Genomic DNA, 23,709 nt, shown 5'->3' with positions numbered 1-23,709 from the left:
GATATAGGGGCCTTTCTATCATGTCCGTGATTTCTTTTTCATTAACCATGTTAACATGAGACTACCGGGCCATATAGGGGGTCTTTCTATCATGTCCGTGATATTTTTTTCATTAACATGAGACTACCGGACGATATAGAGGGTCTTTCTATCATGTCCGTAATATATTTTTTCATTGACATCAGACTACCGGGCGATATCGGGGGTCTTTCTATCATGTCCGTGATATTTTTTTCATTAACCATTTTAACATGAGGGTACCGGGCCATATAGGGGGTCTTTCAATCATGTCCGTGATATTTTTTCCATTAACATGAGACTACCGGGTTATATAGGGGGTCTTTCTATCATGTCCGTATAATATTTTTTTCATTAACATGAGACTACCGGGCGACATAGGGGGTCTTTCCATCATGTCCGTTATATTTTTTTCATTGACATGAGACTACCGGGTTATATAGGGGTTTTTTCTATCATGTCCGTGATATTTTTTTCATTAACCATGTTAACATGAGACTACCGGGCCATATAGGGGGTCTTTCTATCATGTCCGTGATATATTTTTTCATTGACATGAGACTACCGGTCGATTATAGGGGGTCTTTCTATCACGTCCGTGATATTTTTTTCATTAACCATTTTAACATGAGGGTACCGGGCCATATAAGGGGTCTTTCTATCATGTCCGTGATATTTTTTTCACTAACCATGTTAACATGAGACTACCGGGCCATATAGGGGCCTTTCTATCATGTCCGTGATATTTTTCTAACATATTGACATGAGACTACCGGACGATATAGGTGCCTTTCTATCATGTCCGTGATATTTTTTTCATTAACCATGTTAACATGAGACTACCGGGCCATATAGGGGGTCTTTCTATCATGTCTGTGATATATGTTTTCATTGACATGAGACTCCCGGGCCATGGGGTCTTTCTATCATGTCCGTGATATATTTTTTCATTGACATGAGACTACCGGGCGATATAGAGGGTCTTTCTATCATGCCCGTTATATATTTTTTCATTGACATGAGACTACCGGGCGATATCGGGGGTCTTTCTATCATGTCCGTGATATTGTTTTCATTGGCATGAGACTACCGGGCGATTATAGGGGGTCTTTCTATCACGTCCGTGATATTTTTTTCATTAACCATTTTAACATGAGGGTACCGGGCCATATAGGGGGTCTTTCTATCATGTCCGTGATATTGTTTTCATTAACATGAGACTACCGGGCGATATAGAGGGTCTTTATATCATGTCCGTGATATATTTTTTTCATTGACATGAGACTACCGGGCGATATCGGGGGTCTTTCTATCATGTCCGTGATATTGTTTCATTGACATGAGACTACCGGGCGATTATAGGGGGTCTTTCTATCACGTCCGTGATATTTTTTCATTAACCATTTTAACATGAGGGTACCGGGCCATATAGGGGGTCTTTCTATCATGTCCGTGATATTTTTTTCATTAACATGAGACTACCGGGTTATGTTGGGGGTCTTTCTATCATGTCCGTATAATATTTTTTCATTAACATGAGACTACCGGGCGACATAGGGGGTCTTTCCATCATGTCCGTTATATTTTTTTCATTGACATGAGACTACCGGGTTATATAGGGGGTCTTTCTATCATGTCCGTGATATTTGTTTCATTAACCATGTTAACATGAGACTACCGGGCCATATAGGGGCCTTTCTATCATGTCCGTGATATTTTTCTAACATATTGACATGAGACTACCGGACGATATAGGTGCCTTTCTATCATGTCCGTGATATTTTTTTCATTAACCATGTTAACATGAGACTACCGGGCCATATAGGGGGTCTTTCTATCATGTCCGTGATATATTTTTTCATTGACATGAGACTACCGGGCGATATCGGGGGTCTTTCTATCATGTCCGTGATATTGTTTTCATTGACATGAGACTACCGGGCCATATAGGGGTCTTTCTATCATGTCCGTGATATATTTTTTCATTGACATGAGATTACCGGGCGATATAGAGGGTCTTTCGATCACGTCCGTGATATATTTTTTCATTGACATGAGACTACCGGGCGATATCAGGGGTCTTTCTATCATGTCCGTGATATTGTTTTCATTGACATGAGACTACCGGGCGATTATAGGGCGTCTTTCTATCATGTCCGTGATATTTTATTCATTAACCATTTTAACATGAGGGTACCGGGCCATATAGGGGGTCTTTCTATCATGTCCGTGATATTTTTTTCATTAACAGGGGGTCTTTCCATCATGTCCGTTAAGTTTTTTCAGTTTCATTGACATGAGACTACCGGGCGATGGGGATCAATTAATGTCCGTGATACGTTTTTTCCATTAACATGAGACTACCGGGCGATACAAGGGGTCTCTCTATAATGTCTGTGATATTTTTTTCCATTAACATGAGACTACCGGGCGATCTAGTGGGTCTTCTATAGTCCGTGATATAATTCTTATATTTTTTTTCATTAATATGAGATTATACCGGGCGATGGTCAGTGGCGTAGATTTCTTTTTGACATTGGGGAGCTGAGGGGGGATCATGGAGTTTTCTTGAAGTATTGTGAATCAGCACCTTTTAGCGACAAAATAAGTTTATGGTACAATTATGGTTTGCGCGCGAAAAAAATTGGCATATTGAAGCTAAACTGATGAAATATGGTACAAAAGTTGAACAAAGAGGTTTTTCAGGTTAAAATAGCCAAATATGAGGTTAATTTGTTCAGAAACCCACTTAGGGACTATTGCCGTCAACATGGGGGTGACTGTATGGACCATCCCACAAGCGAAATATTGGGGATTCCCATCTACGCCTATGATTATTATCAATAACACGAGTGAGACTAGTGGGGACATAGGGGTTCATCATTTCCGTGATAAATCTTGATAGCTCTTGAGTCTTGATATTATAATCTTTTAAAAAACGACGCGAGACTACCCGAGTTTTTGCCCTTTTCATTATCAATAACATAGGCCTACTACCTGAGCGTCTAAACATGTCACACTTATGACATGGGTTGTTCAGTTCCCCCGAATGGAGTGTGTAAGGTGCGGTTTTAGCGTTTTCCCCCGAATGACCAACAAAAGTGGGGGGGCACGTGCCGCCCCTGCCCCCCCCCCCCCGCGCACGCCACTGTGACGTGAACAACAGTAGGCCTACTTTATATAGGCCCTACTTTAATACCAAGTATCATTTTAAATATATTCCAGCTCCCTTGCTTGAGCACTTTACCGTGGATGATTTACCTTACTTGGATTTATTTATATTTTGAATTATATATTTAGTTAATATTTATTTATTAATATTTAGGCTGTATAATTTATTTATTTTATGGATCTCGATACAATTTAAGAAAACAAACTTTCTTTATTTCTTCCTTCTTTTCTTTTCTCCTTCTTTCTTTCTTTCTTTTTTCTTTTTTAAAATTTATATATTTATTTATTTTAAGATTTATTTATTGAAATAATAAGAATTAGCATGCTTATCAAATTAATAAACAAGACGACTTTGGCAAGTCTAATTTCCCACTGCCAAAGTTTAAAGATGCGCGCCGCATAGCATTGTTATGGTATTATAACACTAAACTCCTTTACGTTTCAAACGAGAGGTATTTTTCAAGGTAAATATACCTGCATTTCAGTGTAAATGATTATTTAGTGGTGTGTGCCTGTATACTGGTGGCCCTATTTGACTAAGTTGCCAGTTTATTACTAGGTCATATAAACCCGATCTTGGTAAAATTCTCATTATTATTCATAAGATGACGCACGACATGAGACTACCGGTATATAGCCAAAGCCGTTGGAACTACACGTGTTGGAACTATCCAGGCGTATTTGACAACTGGGCAGGTTAAGGGATGGGGTATGAACGTTTGGACAGTAGGTCTATTTATTGTGGGACATTGGAGCACATCAGACATATCGAATAGGATTCAGAATACGAAGAATGTCCTTCTGATATCAAATAATTTTGATTTTTTGAAATTCGCAATGAAATACACATTTTATGGCAAATGATTAAAAATTGATATTTTTGATATTTAATAGTAACTTAATAAATCTGATGATTTATACTTATAGTGTATGTAGGTGGGATGAAAAGCCGACAATCAATTGACAATTTTGACCTTTCGTATTGAAGATATGGATTTTTTCCCCAAAACACCAAAAAAAATAGGTCTTTTTGGGAAAAAAATCCATATCTTCAATATGAAAGGGCAAACTTTTCAATTGATCGCCGGCTTTTCCTCCCAGCTACATACACTGTAAGAAAATATCATTAGATTTATAATATTTACTTCGAGGACTGTTATATATCAATATGTGAAAAATATCACATTCTAATAATTTGTCATAAAATTTGTATTATATATCGTGAATTTCAAAAAATGAAAATTATTTGATATCAGAAAGACATTCTTTGTATTCATACTGTAATTTGATATGTCTGATGTGCTCTCATGTCCCACAAAAATACTGTCGAAACGCTCAAAACGCTCATTCCAGATCCTTTAATTTTCATTGGGGATTTTTGAAGTCATCGTTCGTCGAACGATATTCAGGTGACCTCGAGCCTTTCATATAATCAATAGTATCTCGCTATCAGTTGCGCGATATTTAATCCGGTTCAACTCATATTTTATTCGTTGCCGTATATATTTTGACGTCACAAAAAGTATTCGAAGCCGAATATTCGTCTTCGAATATGCACTATGAACCGACCCTTAGGATGGTGCTAAGGGCTATAGACAATGGATTATTAATTCCGTATTCATGGTATTAGCAACAGGTTCCATAGTGCAGGTGTTCACTTACAGTAATAGCGCCAATGGAAGTTTAATGCTCTGCCTGCAAGCCATAGGCTTCAACATACGCTCGTAAAAGTCCAAGTTTTGAGGTATCTGCTCAAAATAACAAGAGCTATCTTAAGAACCATTGAACCAATGCTAGGCTTGTTTGTACTCATTTTAATGCATTTTTCATGCTGATTCCATATATGGTCATGACAATATATAATTCTGAAATTTTTGTATTTTTAAAAACATTTTGAATCTTGTCGTCTGCAGTCACACCAGCGTGGAGGGAGTTAAAGGGACAATAGTGCCGCCGAATGCTGACATTATCATTCACTTTAGAGGAAAAGCATAACATTTGGCACAGTTATATAGTTTGATATGCTGAATAATTTAGGGTAGGCATATTATCATGTATATTGAACCAAATATTTTTTTTATATGAGTTGTGTTATTTTAACAAACCTTTCTTTTGTGAATTGTAAAATTTTGTGTCTCCACTCACAGGTGTAGGGCCGGTAAACTTGAAGAATCCCCATTTCTTCATCGCTACCAAGGAGTGCGACCCGGGCGTGCGACCAACAACAGTTTTGAGGCTCAAAGCAGTTAAGGGGTTAGGGATGAAATTAAAACTCGACCGGCGGTTGACCGCCGGTTCCGTCTGGCTTCATTCTGAACAATGGAAACCGGATGGAACCGGACGGAACCGGCTGTTAACCGCCGGGTGAGTTTTGATTTCATCCCTTGTCGTCTCTCAGTCTACAATCTCACTGATGGAGGTACACTCTAAAAAAGGTGCAACTTGGAACTTTTTTTGTCCTGCATGCAGAACCCTAAGCAGTGATATAATGTTCTACATAATATATAGAACCTTAATAAGTTCTATATAAACAGATAAAGAACCTTAAAGATTTAAACAGACCCAGGGACGTTCTGATTAATTAAATCATGGACCCATTGAAAGTTAAGAAAAGTAAAAAGTAATGTTGACATTTGTTGGTACTTAAAAATCATTTTCTTGGATAAAGAACCTTTTTTCTGTTGTACTTGGAACCCTTTGAGGGTTCTTCCTTGACGGATTTTTAGGTCCTACAAAGAACCCCATTGAAAGCCAAATTAAAGATGCATGACAGAAATATGACATATCTTTGAACAATATATATTCTATAGAATTGTTAACCACTTTTTCTTAAAAAGACGATTGAAGAGTGTAGTCTATGGGTGAACCCATAATTATTTCATATAACTTGGCCCCAAAAATGGCAGAGAATATTGTTACTTATCAGGAAAAACGGTTATACTTCTGAAAATGTTTTTGTTACTTATATATAATTATATAGGCGTTAGTTCCTTTTTATTTTCTTATTTTTCAATACATTTTTGATGATAACAAATCAAACACTTGTTATTTCATTTCATAATAGTAAATAACAACACACAATTGAACTGCACGTAAAACGTGGACAATTTATTCAAGGTCTTCTAGGGGATATCCTGCAATGGAATCACCGGGTTCTATGTATGACATTTCTGCGGGTGAAAGTACTCTTGTAGCCTACACAAGGGCTTACTGTTTTCCCAAATTGATCACAATAATTGTTTTTCATATTTTCCTAAAAGCATGTAAACTTTTGATTCGATTTTGACCCTTAAAATGGTGACAAATTGAGAATCACACCAATATTTTATTACGAAAATCGCAAATTTTATTATTTTATTACAATAGTAAAATATAGGCTATAGGTATTTATTCCAATAAGCAAAATACACATTTCTTTGCTAGGCACTTATATACTCTCATTTGAGTTAATTATTTTGTTTAAAAGGGGAAAGTGTGGAAACAATTATCATAGGAAAAAACCCTATTCTGAAATTATGAAATCCTTGACTTTACATCGCAATTTTATTGACCTGATAATTTTAGTTTGATGACCGCTTCCACTTAGTATAATTGCGCTAAAGAATTTGTTTACAATTACAATTCAAGTAAAAAATACAAAGATTGTGTTGTTTTCTCATCGAATTAGATTAGGGACTGTTCAGTATGGGGTCGAAGAATGGGGATCGGAATCCGCGCCCCGTGGACTTAAATTTGAAGTCCTTTGAAGAGTCCTGACCGAAGCAGAATACATTTAGAACCATGCATGGAACGCGCACACCTATGAAAATGCGGAATGGAATCAAATTTGTTCGTTTCTTCACTTTTTTAAACTCACAAAGAACATAATAATAAAATAAATACCTTAATATTACTTATTGCATAAAATAGAACTTTAAACACACAAGTTTACACAGCCATCAAACAATATACTGTCAACATAATAGCTTACAACAAAAAGCCCTGACCTGTTTTGAACAGAACTCAATCAGTTTCAGTTTTCAGTTCAGTTTCATCATACGAAGGGTTCCCATTGTTTGCATTTTCGTTTTTAATGAAGGAGACCCAGCTTTTGAAATCATTCTCAAAGGGGGTTGAACCCCTTTTTTTCCAATCGTCCGTAAGGGGTCAGAAATGTTTTAACTCGCATGATATATCCTCCGAACCCCCACCAAAGTATTTCTGAACAGTCCCTTATTGTGAAGTGAATAGAGGTTACAATAAAAGGACGAAACTCAATCAGTCTTTATAACACTTTATAACTTATAATAGGCTTATGAACTTTTAACTTTTAAGTTCTTTAAATACTTCACTTTTAAGCAATTATTACACAATTTTGTTTTACACTTTTACTGGGATCATGTGAATGTGCCTATAAGAAGGTGAATGTAAAAAAGGCGAAAATTAGCAGAGCGGTGACAGCATCGATTAAAAAAACTAGCGTAACTAATTTCCTCAAAAATTAATAAATAAATCACGAAGATTTGAATAAATTTAAGCATGCTGGTTAATGTCATGTATTCGAAAAGTTAATTTGGGCAGTATGTCTGAATGGTACAAAAATTACGAGTCCAGTTCAGTAGCGTAGCCAAGGTGTTTTTTTCCAGGGTCAAAAAAAAGGGGGGAATGTGTCATCAATTGCCATATTCTTCTCAATCAGCACAACTTTTCTACCGTCCATACCACATCGGGCGGCAAAAGTCGCCCCTGTAAAACCACCACCAATGACTATTATGTCGGCATCCTTGTCGCTGAATTTAGGCGGGGGATTAATCTTGAAAAATTGAATGAGAAAAGGTAAAGGTACAGACATTAAACTTTTGGCGAAAACTATATATTTTATTCTTTGCCGTCCCCATTTTAATCATTTTAACGACACTTTATTCTTTGCCGTCCCCATTTTTATTCCTGAAACTTCCGGGGAGGGGGTGCCCGGGCCCCCTTGGCTATGCCACTGGTGTCTAACAGATTATAAAAATGGTTTAAATTATCCACCAAATCTGGTAATTTACTATAGTATTTTAATACATACCATGTATTCCATGTTGCTCGCTTCTGGTGTTGTTGTACTTCTATATTCAATATGCTTGGCTAAGATTGCATCTTTCTCTTCTTGTGTATGGTTATTAATTCTGGTTTCATCATAAAGATGTCTTATGGCCGATACATCTGCTCCTCGTCTCACTCTGCTATGCGCCTCATCCGCATCCACCTGATCCTCATCCTCTTGAAGATTGAAAAATGACTTGTTAGATATTAATGGTTTGTCGTCACATCGGATATTTCCCACGAACAGAAAAATCACACACAAATATATGTATGTTTGAGCCATACTTAATAACAATTATTCTACTATTGAAGGCTTCATAGAATTCATATTGGTTGAGCGATGACCCAAATCCTTCTGACATTCAGCATGAACTGAAACTTGTTAACAATGCGTGAGATATAAGTATCGTATGTGTGTATTAAGATGTGATTGAAAACAAATATATACATGATAGCAATTCTAGTTTCGAATTCATAATTTTGTTTTAATAATGATAATAACGTTATGTTGACATTTTAAAATTCAGATAAATGTTTGATTGACATTAAACGGGTGGATTCCATTATTCTCGTATGATTTGATTTGATTCTAAACCTTAAATTGCAGAAAAGAATTGCATTAAAAAATTAAACACAATACCTTATAAATTGATATAGGACTTCAGGTATTGCGCCGTTCTAGTAGGCAACCATGCAAAGAAACACCGGTATGCATGACTCACCTGAGCTAAAAATGAGGGCGGTATTGTGAAATAAAGCTTTCATATCCAAAACGATAAAGAATGAATAATGCAGGTAATAACAAAGATGTGTAATTTGATATGATAAAAAACAATTAGTTAGACAAAAACCCAGATATTTAGTGCTGTTTAGGACCGGCTTATGGCCAGTCAAACGCCTATATCGGGGAAAGTTTTGCAAAATTCGCACGATACGATATAAGCTATCTTCAGTAGATAGCAGCAGTTCCACGATCTGTATGTGCAAAAATTACTAAACGTGTCCCACATTCACTCAAAAATATGTTAAGTTCACTTGGTCATTAGGATCACAAAAATGTGTCATAATTTGTGCGCATAAATGTAGTTACCAAGTTCTAGAACTTCACAGTTCCAAATTCAAATCGCTTCTTGTGCATGGACAAAAAAATTAAAGTTGCTACGAATTTCATAAAATAAAAATGAAGAAAATAGTTGGTCTTAACCCTGGATTTATGGAAACATTTGGACCTCATAAATGTTAAATTGTTGGTGTAAATGGTGTAAAGTATATAAAAGTGTACATATTTAGAATAATGGCAAAGACTTGACGAATCCACCTGTGAGATCAAATTTAGGCAAAAATGCTCATATTTTTTCAGGCAACAACAATAAAAATTTATCAGCAACAATTTTTTTTATTCATTTTTAAAAAGTAGATATAAATATCTAGGAAATGTTGCTTTTTTATGATATAATAATAATAATAATAATAATAATAATAATAATAAAATAGTTAGACAAGAACCCAGGTATTTAGTGCTGTTTAGGACCGGCTTATGGTTAGTCAAACGCCAATATCATGGGAAATTTTTGCCAAATTCACACGATACGATACAAGCTATCTTCAGTAGATAGCAGCAGTTACACGACCTGATATGTGCAAAAATTACTAAACGTGCCCCAAATTCACTCAAAAATATATAAAATTCAACTGGTCGTAAGCTTAAGGACAACAAAAATATGTCATAATTAATAGCAAATGCAGTTACCAAGTTCTGGAGCTCAACAGGTCCAAATTCAATTCACATCTTGTGCAGGGATAAAAAAAAATTAAAGTTGCTACGAATTTCGCAAAAAATGAAGAAAATAGTTTGACTTAACCCTGGATTTGTGGAAACATTTGGGTCTCATAAATGTTAAATTGTTGGTCTGAAGTATATAAAAGTGTGCATATTTATAATGGCAAAGACTTGTCAAATCCATGTGAGGTCAAATTTAGGCAAAAATGCTTGTATTTTTTCAAGCAACAACAATAAAATTTATCAGCAACATTTTTTTAATTCATTTTTAAAAAGTAGATATAAATATCTAGGAAACATTGCTTTATTTTTTTTAAAACCCCAACATGACCAAAGGCCACAAAAAGCTACAACAGCTAAAAACCGAGAAAATGAAAATTTTCTTCATCTTCTTCCTTCCTTCCTTCCTTCTTTCCTTCCCTCCGCCAAGAAATTTTGCACCAAAAAAATATAAAAATGCCCAAATTTCACCAAAATCCATAACAAGTCTTGTCCATTCTAAATAATGTATACTTCCATAATTGCAAAGTTAAGACCAAGCTAAGGCTCGGATAGCAACGGTTGCATATTACTTTTTGTGGGACCTGAGAGCACATAAGACATATCGAATTGCATTTTGAATACGAGGAATGCTCTTCTGATATCAAATAATATTGATTTTGTGAAATTCGCGATATAATACAATGGCAAATGAATAAAAATTGATATTTTTGAAATTTAACAGTCCTCGAAGTAAATTGTATTACTTGAATGATATGTAGGCATATTTAATGTATATGTTGCTAGGATAAAAAGCCGTCCATCATGCAAATTTTGACCTTTCATACTGAAGATATAGATCCCCCCCCAAAAAAAAACACCAACAAAATTAAGGTCTTTTGGGGAAAAATGTATATCTTCAATATGAAAGATCACAATTTTCAATTGATGGTCGGCTTTTCATCCCAGCTACATCATGACACTTTAAGTATATACCATAAGATTAATAAGTTTACTTCGAGGACTGTTTTAATATCAATCAAACATACCATACTGCAGTTACTGTCCGTTTTCCTATACACAATACACAGTGCTCTTTCCCATTGACGCGTGACCTTTACAAATAGCCCTACGTTAACAGTATGGGGATATGACTAGTTAACGTCGCTGTGTGAAAAATAACCGGCCAATATTAAAAGTACTCTTCTAAAGTTCTAGAAAATATAGTTTTTAACATGTCCTAAATTTTTAGCTAATTTAGATGTTTGGAAATATTCGTACTTTGGTGTTTTAGTTAATGTTATAGGTAATAGTACATTGCCTAGTTAACGTCGCTGTGTGAAAAATAACCGGCCAATATTAAAAGTACTCTTCTAAAATTCTAGACAATATAGTTTTGTAACATGTCCTAAATTTTTAGCAAATTTAGATGTTTGGAAATACTCGTACTTTGGTGTTTTAGGAAGGATATGTAAACGACAGATAACACCAAAAATATGAAGAAATTATTTCTAAACCGTGTTAAGTCAAAAATCATTATGTTGCTCATTTTCAAGAATGCTGGTTTACAAAAAGCACGACATTGTCTGATTTCGTGAACAAAGCCACACATAACATTGTTTCCTTTCGTTTCCTTTATAATCGGTTACCCAACTGAAGCTATGAATACCATCTTTATTGCGATATCGCACATGAAAACAGTCACTTGTGCACAACCAGAGAAGATCCGATTTAATCAGTTGAGCTGTTTCAATGAGTGTTATCTTGGTTTAATAGCTTTTAATGGGGTTAAGTCCTGCAAAGGTCGAGATGAATTCTACTGTAGACATGACTGCATCATGCCAAATTTTAATAACTTAATGTACATCATCATGCGGCACGAACGGGCGAATGAATGGAAAAAATCAGTATGAAATATCGCCATTTCTATACTAATTCGTAACTTTATGCCACTCAATATTCCACTTCAATTTCACTCCAAATGAACGCCTTTGCAAAACGGAAGTTTTCACGAACCTCCGAACTTTCGTTCTTTCTTTAGTTTATTTATCCATCTATATCTTCACATGAAACCAATTTATGATATGAATGACAAGTTACAATTATTGAGTTTTGAGATTATGAAATGTTGGGACTTTTTGTATACTTTTCCAAATTGGGGGGGCGTCAATCAGGCATTACTTAAAATATTATATAATGTAACGTAAAACATATAAAATACCCAACATCGGGGTACTACAAACATTGCATTTTTGGAGTTTTTGCATTTTGTGAAGAAATGAGAAACAAAATGGACAAAGTTTTCTACCTTTAAATGCATATAACCTGCAAAATACAAAAAAAAAAAAGCAAAAATAAATAAATAAATAAAAAAATGCAATGGGTGTAGTACCCCTTAAGTAATGTGAAACAAACTATGACAAAATTATTAGCCCATTGACCCCGACGTGATTCGAACACGCAACCTTCTGATCTGGAGTCAGACGCGCTACCGTTGCGCCACGGAGTCAGTTGCTGACAACAAATTCATTTTCCTAAACATATACCACTTGTATATTATACTGAATTACACCATGCACAATCATGATCGTGCATAAAGTGGATGTCGTATAACTACACTCGTTGTCGGAGTGACGTAATTAATCGGATTAACTACCATAGCAATGGTTGAATACGATTTTGAATAGATCGCCCTGCTCTACATCGTTCACGCGGTACCTATGCCTACAGCACTGGCCGCGATTCACCATGTGTTTCTAAAAGGCTGCTAGAATTAAAATTTAATGCTAATTTATTGCATATGCTGAGGAAGCCTGATATTTTCTGAATTTAGTGAGAATAAAGGCCGAAAAGATGATGAAAAATCTATGTAAAAAATACATAGATTACTGTTTCGTCTTTATGGGAATCTAATCGTTTAATATCTGAAAGAAACTTTGGGGACCTATGTGGACTTTTACTATAATTTGCAAAAATCCAGACCGTCTTACAAGAAAAATGGTAGGCTCAACTAGCTTGTGATATGAAAATTCATATTGAGTTTAAGCTTCCATTTTGTTCAAAATACGTATTTTTATGCACATAAATAATTATTGTGATCATGATTCTCAAGTGAATTAAAAAAAAAATACTTCAAATGGTTTCCAATAGAAAATATGATAATATTTTAGGTGCACAGCTATGCATAATATCTCAAGATGAAGTTCAATTTTCACTTTTAATCACCAGCGATCGTGTGGATGAATAATTTTTTAGAAACATTTTCATAAACACTTCACCTTTACTCACTTATGTCTCAGTTGACTTGCAGGAAAATACAGATGACGTCATCACACTATACACTAGCTTTTCTGGATATCATCTCAAAAAATGGACTGACTTAGACTCCCTGGGGGAATCCTATTGTAATTAAAATCTAGAAAGTTCTGTGGATATGGAAGGTGTGAAATACCAGCTTGAACTCCTTAAAACCCTTAATTAAACATGTTAAATATCATTGGAAAAATCTGCTGTGATATTTCCCCTCAGCCAAAAAGCCTCAGAGGAGTTAGGGCTAATTTTGACCAACTTTAATAATGTTAGACCAAAAATGGTTGAAAAAGGCTCAAAGTATATACCTTAAGATTAATCAGTTTACTTCGAGGATCAATCAAACATACCAAATTTTAATAACTTAATGTACATCATCATGCGGCACGAACGGGCGAACGAATGGAAAAAGTATAGAATATCGCCATTTCTATACTAATTCGCAACTTTATGCCACTCAATATTCCACTTCAATTTCACTCCAACTGAACACCTTTGCAAAAACGGAGGTTTCACGAACCTCCGAACTTTCGTTCTTTCTTTCGTTTATTTAGTTCAGTCTAGTTATATTTATTTATATATAATCACATCTTCACATGAAAGCAATTTATGTTCAAAATGATAAATTACAATAATTGCACATAATTATGCAGGCCCGTACGCAGGATTTCATTTGGGGGAGGGTGCTGAGTTTTGAGATTCTGGAATTTTGGGACTTTTGTATACTTTTCCAAATTGGGGGGCGTCAATCAGGGGACACGTCCCCTCCATATTTTGCAATGGGGGGGGGGGGTACACAATATCAAATGCCCCCACGTTTCGGCAAATACTTCCCTGGTCTAATTAACTGGCTATGATGTTTAAGCACCTTTATCAGATGCCATGCAAGAAAATAGTTCCTGTTTTTTTCCAAGCACTGTCCAGCTCTAGTAAAATTTTGGGCCACACATATTGTGTTCTCAAGTTCTATATTCGCACACATGATTTAATGATTAAGAGACTCTTTAGATAAAAGAACTTTCGAGATTTTGTTACTCAAGGCAAAAACAATATGTTACTTAAAAATATTATATAATGTAAAGTAAAAACATATAAAAATACCCAACATGGGGGTACTACACCCATTGCATTTTTTGCATTTTGTGAAGAAATGAGAAACAAAAATGGACAAAGTTTTCTACCTTTAAAAGCATAACCTACATTGATACCGATGCCATTAATAGAACGAAACGATTTGGCCCTTCATTTTGCATAGCACTTTGTCCAATTATTTTCTCATTTCTTCACAAAATGCAAAAAAAAAAAAAAAAAAAGCAAAAACAAATGCAATGGTTGTAGTACCCCTTAAGTAAGGTGAAACAAACGATGACAAAAAATAATTAGCCCATTGACCCGACGTGATTCGAACACGCAACCTTCTGATCTGGAGTCAGACGCGCTACCGTTGCGCCACGGAGTCAGATGCTGACATCAACTACCATTTTCCTAATCATATACCACTTGTATATTACACTGAATTACATCATGCACAATCATTATCTTATTGATTGATTCATGCATAAAGTGGATGTCGTATAACGACATTTGCTGTCGAAGTGACGTAATTAATCGGATTAACTACCATAGCAATGGATGAATACAATTTATAATAGATCGCCCTTCACTATATCGTTCATGCGGTACCTATGCATTTAACCTGCAGCAGTGGCCGCGATTCACCATGTGTTTCTAAAAGGCTGCTAGAATAAGACAAAAATTGATGCTAATTTATTGCACATGCTGAGGAAGCATGATTACCTTTTTAAAATAGCCGAGTGGGAGGGTTTTCAATGAAATATTTTTTGTGTAAAAACTGAAGCATCACATGTATAAAAGAATATTTGAATATTAACTGTACATGTGGTTTAGGTGGCAGAGAATTTTATTTCAATTTTATGTACGCCAAAATATTTTCTGAATTTAGTGACATAGATTACTGTTTCGTCTTTATGGGAATCTAATCTTTTAATATCTGAAAGAAACTTTGGGACATATATGAAAGATCACAATTTTCAATTGATTGTCGGCTTTTTCATCCCAGCTACATACACTTTAAGTATGTATCATAAGATTAATAAGTTTACTTCGAGGACGGTTTTAATGTCAATCAAAGATATCAAATTTTAATAATAACCTAATGCACAGAATCCAGAATATCGCAATTTTTCTTTCTGCCACTCAACAGCACTCCAAATTGAACACCTTTGCAGAAACGTAGGTTTCACGAACCTCCGAACTTTCGATCTTTCTTTCGTTTATTTAGTTCAGTTCAGTTAGATTTATTTATATATAATCACATCTTCACATGAAACCAATTTATGAGCAAAATGATAAGTTACAATAATTGCACATATGATAGAATTTTGAGTAATATAAAGTATTTTAGCAATGGACAAAATATAGAACTGACAATAGTAACAATTAAAGCTAATTAACATACTATAACCATGCATCACTACCATGGGCGTCAATACCGGGGAGGGGGGGCAGGGGACACGTCCCTCCGCATTTTGGGGTGTGGGACACAACTTATCAAATGTCCTCCCATCACGTTTCGGCAAATACTTCCCTGGTCTAAGTAGACTTATACAGCTTGATATTTTTCAGTGATGTTAAAGCACCTTTATCAGATGCCATGCAAGAAAATAGTTCCTATCTTTTTCCAAGCACTGTCAAGCTCTAGTAAAATATTGGGCCACAAATATTTTGTTCTCAAGTTCTATATTCGCACACATGATTTAATGATTCAGAGACTCTTTAGATAAAAAACTTTCGAGATTTTGTTACTTAAGGCAAAAACAATATGTTACTTAAAATATATTATATAATATAAAGTAAAAACATATGAAAATACCCAACTTTATTTTAAGGGGGTACTAACACCCATTGCATTTTGTTTTACGTTTTTTGCATTTTGTGAAGAAATGAGAAACAAAAATGGACAAAGTTTTCTACCTTTAAAAGCATGTAAGCTACATTGATACCGATGCATTAATAGAACGAGAAGATTTGGCCCTTCATTTTGTAGCACTTTGCTTTGTCCATTTTTTCTCATTTCTTCACAAAATGAAAAAAAAAAGAAAAAAATAGCAAAAAAAACAAAACAAAAAAACTATGACAAAATTAATAGCCCATTGACCCCGACGTGATTCGAACAGGCAACCTTCTGATCTGGAGTCAGACGCGCTACCGTTGCGCCACGGAGTCAGATGCTGACATCAACTACCATTTTCCTAATCATATACCACACATTATTTGTATATTACACTGAATTACATCATGCACAATCATTTATCATTATCTTATCTTATTGATGCATGCATATTTGGATGTCGTATAGACGAATCCAACGAGCCAAGTCATGGTCAGGATTTGGTCGGCCATCTTTGGGTAGCCGCTAGCACCAACCTGGTGTTTTGAGCGCCCCATTGTGCAAATAAAAGCTGCCTAACACATAGAGAAGATGCAAGGACGAGGAGGGTTAATAGAATAATATATACAATAGAGATAATTCCGCAGGTAATCCCGTCGCATCTATTCATACATAGTCCTTTTGTTCGCAAGTACATCCATTTGTAGCGTTTGATATGGTGTAGTTAATCCGATTATTATGTCACTTCAACAGCGAATAGACCATGTAGAAGCTGTGTGTTTTGCCGAAGGGAACTATAGGGCCTATTGTGTTGTAAACTTTAATCATTCTTTTGTCTACCTGTGTTTTCGCGGAGGTGTAAAACGGGTGATGGAATGCAGTTTAAAATTTCCGCCAAGGCCGAATCATTTCACATTTTGGGTGCATTGTAGCCGACGGCTACCCAACTAAAGGCTGCTAGTCATGTGTAGGAATGCGTGTATTTGGATTCGTCTATAATAACATTCTCTGTCGAAGTGACGTAATTAATCGGATTAACGGATGAATACGATTTTGAATAGATCGCCCTGCCCTACATCGTTCATGCAGTACATATGCATTTAACCTACAGCAGTGGCCGCGATTCACCACGTGTTTCTAAAAATCTGCTAGAATAAGAAAAATTTAATGCTAATTTATTGCACATGCTGAGGAAGCCTGATTACCTTTTTAAAATAGCCGATGTAAAAAATACATAGGTCCCCACTAAAGATTATTATTTCGTCTTTATGGGAATCTAATCTTTTAATATCTGAAAGAAACTTTGGGGACCTATGTGGACTTTACTATAAATTGCACAAATCCAGACCGTCTTACAAGAAAAAATGTTAGGCTCAAACCGACGCGATCACAATTTTTATGCATATAAATTGTGATCAAGATTCTTTTAGAATAATTGTATACCGTAGAACCTCGTCTACAAGTTTATATAGTGTTTTGATGAAAGATAAGTTCATACGAAACTTGCGTAAATATGCCAATACAAAAGATTGGTCTTACAATAATACTTGTTCGTATATGCTCGGATGTGTCATTTATTTGCTCAAACTCCATAATGGCACCTGGATTAATTTAGCTTTCATCAGAAGCATTCTATATGCTTATAGGCGAGGTTTTGGGGTGTATGTGTACGTTTTAATAATTATTGTCACTTGTACATGGCGTTAGTGCGTTTTTCACTAAAGAAGGAACCCAGCTCTAAAAGCTTTATCTATAAGATAACAAACAAACTAACAATAGATAGTGCTCTGAACTGAACTTAATTTCACATAACATAAGGGACCGATCGTTATTTACGGCAGGGGGGATGGGCATTTTGGAAAAAATATTTACAAACAATTTCGCATTCCCCCCTCGCGCCCGCTCAAAATTTTCGCGTTCCCCCTTGTTTCCTAATTTTCTCCATTTAAAATTTAACAATCCCCTCTCCTGGTTCAACTAAAAATTTCAGGTTCCACCCCCTAAAGACCCCCAAAAAATTTTGTGTTCCTCCCTAAATTTTCCCATTTCACCCTCTGTCATAAATAACGATCGCTCCCTAAGGCCAAACTGGGGGTTTGTGTACTTGCTTTTTATTACAGAAGGAATACAATTCTAAAAGCTTTTATCTGTAGTATAACAATAGTAAAGTTGATATACCGTATAATTTTGTAGCTACTTTTTAATTGCGTCGTAAGAAGTTCTCTGAACTTAATTTCCAGTAAAATAAGCCAAAACATAAGATTCTTGTACTTGCTTTTCATAAAAGCTTTTACTATGACCTGTAGTGTAACAATAGCAAAATTTATATTTGATTTCTTAGTTACCTGTGTTGTCAGATGTGCTCTGAACTGGAATTAATTACCAGATAAATATTTATATAAAGCAAAATACCGGTAAACTTAATTCCCCCTTTACGAGAGTTGCCACTATCCTTTGACAAACTTTTAACTTGATGAATTCTAAAAGCAAATAAGTAATGCTGATAATAGCTCTACTATAGACTGTGGCAAGCCAAAAACCGCGCTACATTATAGACCCTGGCTATATCCAGAGAACTGCTAAACCATGTAAACCAAAACCACGTGACCGCTCCCCTCGAAAAAATTACACAAAAATGTTGACTTTTACCGCATGGAGGGGGCGCAGAATCAATCTAGGGGCTCTGATTCGGCACCCTCTTAGGACGGCGCCCAGGACATATGCCCTCCATTGCTCCCTTAGCCACGCCACTGCCTGAAAGTAACCGTATCAAAGTCCCTACTAAGCATTTCAACGGCACATTTTAAGCACGAATTTTTAATTGTCGCTGCACGGATTTTTAATCTCGCTACTATATCAATATCATTTGGACATAATGATTTGCGCCTTGATCTTACTTTGCGGAAGAAGTTAAATTCATGGTCATTTGACAAGTTGAAACTTGAATGTATAGAAATATTTAAGCACTGATTTTTATTTCTTGCTGCACGGATTTATAATCTCACTGCACGAACGTGCCAGGAGGCATGTGAAAATAGCCCTGCTTGTGACTATATATAATTATATAATATATATATTTTTTATAGCTACGCGGACAATCGTAACTTAAGCTTCATAGCTACAATCAAACATTCTGAAGAAAATTACCGTCCCTTAGACTAGTGTAAATATTCCATTCAGGTATAAGCAGCTTACGGAATAAAGATGTATAAGTCTTAATAGGAAATTATGTGCTAGGTAAATTCCGTGTAGTTTTACAGGAATATCCATTTCACAAATTCCCTTACAAAGAAACCAAAATTAAGTCATCGTCAATGCGCATATTTTCAATGCACACGATTGACGTACTTTACGTTTCATTTGCGAAGGATTTCGGGAATTATCTAAATTGGCAAGGTCTATTACGTTTACTATTATTACATTTCGCGGCAGAGACGCCGTTACAGCAAATTAAGCATATACCGTAGAATTCCGTCTACAAGCATGATGACTCCAAATGAGTGTTTATTTTGACGAAAGATACGAAAGGCAGACAGCCTCTACAAAACATTACAATAGATTGGTCTTGCGATTATCAGCCGCCTGTTTCAGTAATATAGTTGCTCAAACTCCAAAAAATGTTTTTGTGTAGGGTGTCTGCCTTTTATCTTTCTTGTCAAAAAATACCCGTTTAGAGGCATATGCTTGTAGATTGACCTGCCTCCTTGGCTGGCAACCCTTAACTGTAATAGCTTCTGAGCACTAAAAGCCGAATGTAGATGTATATAATTCTACGGTAGTGTATTATACTTGTTTTTAAGATCCTAGTGCTCAGATCCCCAGCAAAACGCATTTGTGATGTAGCAACACTGCTCTGGCGTTCAAATGATGATCTCATGCTCATGTCTTGCACTGCACTAGGAAAGTGAATTGCGTAGATCTTGGGTAGGTATAAACAGAACAGTGACGTATATGTATTTACAAGTAAAGGGGCATTTAAAGCACCGATCTTCTGAGAAACGTTATTGGCCGTGCTGTAGACTGGTAAAGCAGCAAGGCAAACAATCAATGTCGAATACACGCTGATAGCAATGGAACTTGGATTCGTTGAAATTATCAGGGACACGACGTGCTCTGAAAGCATAGTAACAACACACGACGATTATAAGCGAATTGTATACGCAAGCTGTTAAGAAACCGTAACCAAACCGACAAAAGATTTCTAGATGTGGTTTTCGTCCAGACGGAGTTAACAGATCTGGTGCTGATGGAGCGAAGACCATCGTGATGCTTACTATTAAAACCTTAGAAAGGAAACAAAAACAAAGTGAAGTATTATTGTAAACTGGGCTCAAAAAGAAACTTTATAATTTTTTTACAAGGTCATATCTTAAAATCCTGTCCATAAAAATGAACCAAAATTGCACACAGGATACTTCAATACTCTACTCTAAACACAAGCAGTTGTCCAACTGACACAACAGCAAAATGCACTGACACAGAACAGCTTCCTGGACACATTTACAGACGAATAATTGGCATATAGGTCAGCTAAATATTAAGAATAAATCACAGTACGATGCATTTCCAAGAAAACTTTGTTAAAAATACCATGATTAGCACCTGTCATCGGGGAAACCCTCAACCAAATCACACAAGAGGGCAAGATCCCTAATGGTTTCAATGACATAAGACAAGTTAATTTTAGTACATGTATGTACGAGTACGTACATCATAAAGATTAAACCTGGAAAGGAATTCCATAGCACATTATTTCAATGTGGCATATTTAAAAAAATCTAATCTAAAAGGAATTATGGTCGGCCTTCGTCGTGTTGGGTTTGAAAGATTCTTCAGTCTGTTAAGGGGTACTACACCCTGGCCAATTTTGTGCCTATTTTGCAGTTTTCTCAAAATTATAGCGCATTGGTGACAAGTAAGATATGTATATTATAGGGCAAGGACTTCAACTACTGTACTGAAAATTCAGCAACTCGAAGCAAGTAGTTATTGATTTATTGATCAAATATTGGTTTTCCCTCATTTTTGACTGTAACTCCGCAAGTGTTGTCTGTGCTGAAATAAAATTTCTAGTGCAGTAGTTGTAGTCCTTGTCTCTATAATATCCATATCTTACTTGTCACCAATGCGCTAAAATTTTTGAGAAAAATGCAAAAATAGGCACAAAATTGGGCAGGGGGTGTAGTACCCCCTTAAGAGATAATGTAACGACAAGAGTATTTGTATTTAAGATAAAATGGGAAGATAAAATAAACTCGAGGTATTCTGTAGATATAAATTATACCGTGAAAAACAAGTCGTAAAAGCTACCAAGTTATATCCTTTAGAAACTACAGATATTGAATGTGTAGCGAAGGTGTTACACTCTCTTAAATTGGCCAATTGAAATATGTCAATCTTTTAACGATTGATGGTAGCAATCAATCTGAATAGATTGAAGAATAGATTGAAATGTTTTTTTATTTTCCCTTTTACTCTCTTTGTAGATTGATTTCACTATCTAATCAAGTGCTACTCCTAATGGCATGTGTTGCATATATGTTTGGAATGAGATTTCAGACTGTTTTAGAGTGAACATTTTCAAATCTTTTTTCAACTGGAAAGGACTTGTCCCTAATTTGGGACGGCAAAAGATTGAAAAACAATGAAAATCAATCCCTTCTACTGAATATACAGTCGAAAACGATTAGAAAATTCAATCTTTTGATTGAATATTCAATCGAGCAATTTAAGGGTAGACGATGTATTGTTGGTCGAAGCAACCTAGAAATCAATTTCAATATCTAGATCAATATATTATTGAAAATTAACACCTTGATGTTTTGCAAAAGTTAGTTCTACAAATCGTAAACTTTGCAAACTTGCTTAATTTATTGTGGTTAATGAGTTATGAACGTTTTACAAAAGTGTTGTTGTTTCAGCCCTCTTTACAACGTAACTCAAGAACCGCAGCACCTATAAAAGTATATCTGTGATATTTTAATTCTTCTACACGCTCGCTATGAATTGAGCAATGCAGTTTTGCCAAAGCTCACTACCATTCGTAAGATGCTGTGAACTACCAAATCACAACAGTTTAAAATAATTAATAACCTTAAGAGAGCACATTCGACCACTGAAAGAAGAAATTTGAGGATTACGCCACAGGTGCGCAGTTATCCCAAAAGGGGATTATGGTGGTTTTCGTTACCGTTTGGTTTGAACATGTTGAAACATTATTCAGTCTGTTAAGTGGAATAGGGCGGCTAAGGTGCGGGCTAAGGTGTCCTTGACGAATGAACGTAACACCATTTTGTGTGTCATTATTGCCAAAGGAAATATTAAAAGGAAATATTATCGCCAAGTTTGTAGCCGACTTTGTCTGACATAAGTTTGGAGCTGGACATTACTTCAGAGAGTCATCTGAAACTTTTAAGAGCACTGGTGCAAAGGAGATGCAAAATGCAGTTGATATGCTTAGATCAGTGACCACACATGTAGCACCTGTTGGTCTGAGAAGATTCAAGATGACAACGACACAGATCAATGCCAAACCTGTCAGGTCATTATTGCCAAAGGAAATATTATCGCCAAGTTTGTAGCCGACTTTGTCTGACATAAGTTTGGAGCTGGACATTACTTCAGAGAGTCATCTGAAACTTTGAGTGCAACTAAACATTGTATCAAGAACATGAAGCTGGTAAAAAGTAATGGGTTGAAACAAGATTATCATGTGATATATGGTTAGTTTGATGTACCATGAAATATATTAACATAATTACGATAATAAAACCAACTCACCTCCAGAATGATGACAGAAGTAGTTAGGATAACTTGACTTTTTGGGCTTGTAAAACGGAGCATCTCGCCAGGCTTAAGGCTGAAGATCCTCCAGATTCGATTGACTTTTAAGAGCACTGGTGCAAAGGAGATGCAAAAGTTCACTTGGTCATTAGGATCACAAAAATGTGTCATAATTTGTGCGCATAAATGTAGTTACCAAGTTCTAGAACTTCACAGTTCCAAATTCAAATCGCTTCTTGTGCATGGACAAAAAAAATTAAAGTTGCTACGAATTTCATAAAATAAAAATGAAGAAAATAGTTGGTCTTAACCCTGGATTTATGGAAACATTTGGACCTCATAAATGTTAAATTGTTGGTGTAAATGGTGTAAAGTATATAAAAGTGTACATATTTAGAATAATGGCAAAGACTTGACGAATCCACCTGTGAGATCAAATTTAGGCAAAAATGCTCATATTTTTTCAGGCAACAACAATAAAAATTTATCAGCAACAATTTTTTTATTCATTTTTAAAAAGTAGATATAAATATCTAGGAAATGTTGCTTTTTTATGATATAATAATAATAATAATAATAATAATAATAATAATAAAATAGTTAGACAAGAACCCAGGTATTTAGTGCTGTTTAGGACCGGCTTATGGTTAGTCAAACGCCAATATCATGGGAAATTTTTGCCAAATTCACA

The 23,709-nt window shown here is 35.5% G+C and overlaps 3 non-coding genes across 3 annotated transcripts; all 3 read right to left on the bottom strand.

The window, feature by feature from the left end:
* Positions 1 to 12,452: 12,452 nt before the first annotated feature.
* Positions 12,453 to 12,524, bottom strand: Trnaw-cca (transfer RNA tryptophan (anticodon CCA)). Its single transcript has one exon. It is a non-coding gene; the product is annotated as a tRNA-Trp (tRNA).
* A 2,187-nt stretch (positions 12,525 to 14,711) lies between these two features.
* Trnaw-cca (transfer RNA tryptophan (anticodon CCA)) lies at positions 14,712 to 14,784 on the bottom strand. Its single transcript has one exon. It is a non-coding gene; the product is annotated as a tRNA-Trp (tRNA).
* A 1,714-nt stretch (positions 14,785 to 16,498) lies between these two features.
* Trnaw-cca (transfer RNA tryptophan (anticodon CCA)) lies at positions 16,499 to 16,570 on the bottom strand. The gene has a single exon. It is a non-coding gene; the product is annotated as a tRNA-Trp (tRNA).
* Between the last annotated feature and the right edge of the window lie 7,139 nt (positions 16,571 to 23,709).

This window comes from Amphiura filiformis, unplaced genomic scaffold (genome assembly GCF_039555335.1).
Source record: "Amphiura filiformis unplaced genomic scaffold, Afil_fr2py scaffold_410, whole genome shotgun sequence".
Classification (NCBI taxonomy): domain Eukaryota; kingdom Metazoa; phylum Echinodermata; class Ophiuroidea; order Amphilepidida; family Amphiuridae; genus Amphiura; species Amphiura filiformis.
Note: the sequence above shows the minus strand (reverse complement) of the source record. Positions and strands in the feature narration are given on the sequence as shown.